Here is a 6,000-nt window from a genome sequence, read left to right on the forward strand (position 1 = left end):
TTGTTTCTACGCTCATTGTCCATTTTGTCAGCTCCACTTACTATATAGGTGCACTTTGTAGTTCTACAATTACAGACTGTAGTCCATCTGTTTCTCTGTATACTTTGTTAGCCCCCTTTTACCCTGTTCTTCAGTAGTCAGGACCCCCATGGACCCTCACAGAGCAGGTACTATTTGGGTGGTGGATCATTCTCAGCACTGCAGTAACACTGGCGTGGTGGTGGTGTGTTAGTGTTGCGCTGGTCTGAGTGGATCAGACACAGCGGTTTGCTGGAGTTTTTCTCAAAGTACCCCCATTTGGCACCCATCTGGGGACAAAAATCCTCCAAGTCTAGGTCCTCAAGCCTAATAAACACCTGGGAAAGTAATTTTTGTTCAGCTTTAATACTGTGTTGTCTCACAACTGAATGCACTGGCATGCGCAGGAGGCGTGGCCATGCAAAACAGCCATGCAAAAAAGGGTCTTGGTAAGCGCCGCGCTTGGGGTTGTATTTATTGTATATAAGTTGTTTGCTTAACACACACAGCAGTGTTAGTTGTGCTATTCTTTGTTGGGCTGTGGGATGGTTGGTGTCGGTGTCTACCATAGAGCAGAATTGTATGGTGTCAGAAGTGGGATAGCAACCTGGAGCCTGGAGTGGTACGATGCCTTATCAAACTCAAAGGTAAATATAAGGGAAGACCGAGTCTGGCCGAAGATGGTGGAAGAGGCAGCGCTGAGCAGGCTTTCTCCCTTGTTGCCTGTTCATTAAAAGAGCATTTGCCTTTAAAGTGAAATGTTTCCCATGTCTTCTTCTTCACTGATGCTACATTAGTTTGAAGTGGCTGGCATTTTTAAGTGTCTACTTTTTGCTCCAGCAAAAATGATATTGGGGGACTGTATTTCTCTTAAATCTGCAGATTTTCTCTTTCTGCTCTAATAAAGTCTTCAAATATGATATGTGGATCACAGGTTGGGCATGTATAGTCTTACCCAGACGTGCCACTGTGTGGTAGCATTATTGGTTTGCGCATGCATGCACAGCAAGACACTTGTGGGTGCTGCCCTCGGTAAGGGTGATGTCCCATGTGTCCGTGCACGTGAGCCTGTTTTCCTCTCCTCTGAGTTCTCTGTTCCGTAACTTTTCGCCAGAGTTTCAGCCTTTAATTGGGCAGAGCGGGGGATGCCTGACTGTCTGCTTCCACCCGTGATCAGGACCGCTCATGCAGTAGGAGGCGGGGGGAAGGCTGGGGTGAAAGCCCTTTAGAGGAAGATCAATGCAGCGTGCTTGAATATCAAATCAGTTCACAGACTGTCTGGGAATTCCCTCACAGTTTGCTTCTTTGCCTACGCACCGACTCCCTCAGTATGGGGGGAACCTCCAGAACAGCTGGTGCATTTTCATATCTGTGCTACCATGTGACCTTTTGCGACTCTGTCTGTCACCTGTCACTCCATCTCCATGCGAGTATTTTTAAATTGAGATGTTTCTTAGGAACACCTTGCATACGTATTGGTGGGAAAAAAGGAGGAGGGTTCTTTTTTTTTTTTTTTAAAGATGAAAACACATGGTTTCTGACTCCCACGGACTTGGGCTCATGCTGTGCCTGGGACTCAAATATGCAGACAGAATCCTTTTAATTAGTTGAGAGTAGAGGAACGAAACTTTGGCACATCAGCAGATTTCTGCAGCTCTGAACTCTGAAATGTTGAAAGCTGGACGTGCTCACTGTTGGTCAGGAATGCTGTTGTCAGGCCATACTAGTAAGACTGCGAGGCGTTAGTCAGGTCACAGTCACTTAACTTCGACTGAAAGGACAATAATCCATGACTGGTAAAGGAAAACTTTTATACAGGTCATAAAGTATTTCACTACCTCTAAATCCTTAAAAAGTGAGAACAGGCATTTGCGTCCTGAGCATCGATATATATTTAGAACAAAAGTTGGCCTAAGTGTTGATCCAGGTATGAAACTTCAACATGCCTGGTGCCATAGTACTTAGTTACAATGAAAATGTCTAAGTAGAATTAGAATGGTTATTTCTATATGTAAATGTTTAAACATCGACAAGTCTACACTGAGTAAATTAAGTTACAGATCAAAAACTTCTCCATATGCATAGATCAGCATCTGATGTCAACCAAGTTATTCAGTAAGATGTTTAACGCTTTGAGTAATATTGAGTTATACATGTTAAATTAATGAAATGGACTAATTAAAAGAATTCTGTCTGCATGTTTGAGTCCCAGACACAGCGTGAGCACTAATCCACCAAGGTCAGACCACCTCTTCATTCTCTTTAAGAGAGAGAGAGAAAAAAAATCATTTTTTTATGCAAAAACCTTGATCATATGAAGACACCCTTCTTCCTATGGATGCTCAGCCACAATTTTTTTTCCTCCACAACAGTACGTCAAAATTTTTACCTAGTATCTCATAATATTGACTTAGTATCACAGAATAATGTCTTCACTGACTTTACAATCATGTCATTCTTTCAAGACTGTAAATCATTACTTTGAGATACTGTGTCAAAATGTCAAAAAAATAAGTCATTATTTTGAGATACTATATTAAAATGTTGAGAGGGTAAGAAATTATTTTGACATAATAAGTCATTATTTTAAGATACCATTTCAACATACAGGGTGATTCAAAAAGATTCATCCGATTTCAAAATGATTTATTTCACTTGTAAATCATTACAGAACAATGCAGTAAATTGAAAATATAAAAATATTGAGCACTTGTAAAAATAATTTTACAAGTGCTCAATATGAATCTCCTCCAGCTGTACTGACATCAACGCCATAGTCAAACTCATCTCATACTTGATTGAGTATATCAGGTGTCACTATACTCATGGCTCTTTCAGTGTGATTTCAGAGATCATCCAGTGTTGTGGAACCAACGACGAACGCCCTAAGCTGTTGGAGGTTCACTGCCGACGAAAATCATGTTGCACAGTTATGACGGATTCACTCTTATTGAAGTGGAGAATGCAAAACGCTTTCTGCGCAGGTGATAGTCAGAAACTCTTTGACCCCCTCTTTCAAATGGTATGTGATTGGTTCCTATAGGCGCCTCATGATTGTAAAAATATGGTGCTTTGAAATCGGATGTCTTTTTGAATCACCCTGAATTTTTCAAAATACTAGGTCAAAATATTTAGAAAATACTTTTTTTTTTTGACTCAAAATTTTGAGTCATTATTTCAAAACAAGCTGAAATTTGCCAGAATCAGAGAAGGTGAGGAAAAAAAAACATGGGAATGGGCTTCTATACCTTTACCTTCTCAAAGGCTGCTAATGCTGGTTTTCTTAGACTGCTATGGTCACTGTGGCAATTCCCCTAAAAGCTTCACATCCTAGCTCACAAGCTAACCACTAATTCTGGGCGCTAATACAACAGCTAGCTATGTTTAGGTGTGCTATGATCACACCATGTGATCACGGTCACAGAAAAAACCGGAAGTCATCATATTTGTTTAAGGAGTCAATAAAAGCATGAGGATGCAGAAATTCAGCACCTTCGGTTCATTCTGTATTATAAGACGAATTACATTTTGTCACTTTTTCATTAGCAATGAAGTGCTTTTTTGTCTTTTCAGCAGTCAGAAATCTGGGGCGGCCTGGCTTTTAAGTGAGAGAGCCTAGGCCCCTTAACACCCTCCTCCTTTTGATACACTGCTGCTCTGTACTCTTCTAGTAGTTCACCATAAGACTGAAGTTGTTAGACTTTTTCTTCTGAATGTGTGGGCTGTGCCTGCAGTAGAGTCAGGACAGTCCAGTCCAGCAACTTATTTTTAACTATAGCTATGTAAATCACTGTATTTCTATGGCTTCCTCCAATGATGGGCAGGGTGCATGATGTTCCCTTTAAGTTTGGTGGTGCTAACTCAGCTTCACTCTGTGTGAATTTCATTCTTTGTGACTTTGTTGTCATCTACTATACTTTATACCATCTCTGGCTGGCAGTAGGAATAAACTAGATTGTTAGAAAGTTATAAATGTTATTGGTATAAGATGTCAACTTTCACACAGAGAACCCACTGTACTTCGCACCATCTCTGTCAATCATTCAGAACTCATAAACCCCGGGTTACATTCATAACTATTTTTACTGCTAGTACCATAGCTTAGCTAAATCCTGGCTCTGGGGATCTACTGCCCTGGAGAATTCAGATCAAACAAACCAGGCTCTAATGTTCAGGTGCCCCTGAAGGCCTTCATTGCCTGGATCAGGTGTGTTAGATCAGGATTGTAGATCGGCAGGGTGGTAGATCTCCTGGACCAGGATTGGGCACCCCAGGTCTAAACAATAGCTGAAAACTAGAAATACCCATAAACTGGCTTTTAGTATTAGATTTAATGATTATTATTAGAATTAATGATTATTAGATTTAAGGATTAGCTAACCTGTTGTTCAGCTATGTTCTAGTTCCTTTGACATGCAGAAAAAAGCTTTGAATAGTTTCAAGTGAAAGTATTGACATTTCTTTTTCTACATCATGCGAACATAGCAGCTGTTCTTTGTGTTGTCTGAAATTTCATGATGAATAAACCAACAGAAATGATCTAAAATGGCTTGAAATGAAATATTTTTAGATTAGCATACATTAAAATTACAGAAAATTCATTCAGCGTGGTTTCACATTAAATGGTTCATTGCAGATAAACTTACAGCCTCTGATTTCCTTACAGTGGTGGTGATAGGAACCAGGAGTCTACAACACAAATGTAGGCACCTTATTTACTATCCAAAACCACCAGTGAACCTACACGTGTCTTCTAGGCTTTTATATGTAATGCTGATGATGGTAAAATAGGAATAAATCTGAAACAATACATTTTCTTTGCAGACTATTTTAACGGTACAATGTCTTACATGAACTCCTCCATCATGAATACCTATTAATAAACAGATACCTTCTAAATCACTGTCCGAGGCATCAGGCAGGTATTTGTAACCATTGCATGTAGTAACTTTCTATAAAGGAGCTTTTAGAGACATGAAACTCTTCAGACATTCCTATCACCACCACTGTGAACAATTCTGACTCAGTAAGTTTCTGTAGAATGGAGCATCTCACACCAAACCACTCTGAATTACTCTGTTTACATCTTAACCATTTTGTTATAAAGAAAAAAATAGTGGAAGAAAAACATGTACTTGGGTAAATGGGGCATAAAAAAACATGATTTGCCATTAATAGATGTGGCCTCCAGTGGAAAAACAAAAAGAATATATATATGCAAGATTGTGTAATCCTTCAGATTGCATTACACATTTGAAGAAAAACTGGCATTTATTTGGCAGTTATCTGTAATTACTATTATGACAAAATGTTTATTCATGCAGCTGCTAAAATAGCTTCTAGAGAAGTGCACTAAAGTGCATTCCACCCTCTTATGGGCCATTATTTTCTAAAGCACCTCTCTGAACTGCATTTGAAAGCAGACCTGCTACATGCAGAGTTCCCTATAATTCATCAACAAAAATGTTTTGGAGATAGGACAGTTATACAGTAAAATGATTTCTGTCTAAGACTGATTTTCAGTGGTCAGGATCCCCATCGACCCTCATAGAGTAGGTATTATTTGGGTGGTGGATCATTCTCAGCACTGCAGTAACACTGACGTGGTGGTGGTGTGTTAGTGTGTGTTGTACTGGTACAAGAGGATCAGACACAGCAGTGCTGCTGGAGTTTTTAAACACCTCAGTGTCACTGCTGGACTGAGAATAGTCCACCAACCAAAAATATCCAGCCAACAGTGTCCTGTGGGCAGCGTTCTGTGACCACTGATGAAGGACTAGAGGATGACCAACACAAACTGTGCAGCAGCAGATGAGCTATCGTCTCTGACTTTACATCTACAAGGTGGACTGTCAAGGTAGGAGTGTCTAATAGAGTGGACAGTGAGTGGACACAATGTTTAAAAACTCCAGCAGCACTGCTGTGTCTGATCCACTCAGACCAGCACAACACACACTAACACACTACCACCACGTCAGTGTT

The sequence above is a fragment of the Colossoma macropomum genome, unplaced genomic scaffold (genome assembly GCF_904425465.1).
Source record: "Colossoma macropomum unplaced genomic scaffold, Colossoma_macropomum, whole genome shotgun sequence".
Lineage (NCBI taxonomy): Eukaryota > Metazoa > Chordata > Actinopteri > Characiformes > Serrasalmidae > Colossoma > Colossoma macropomum.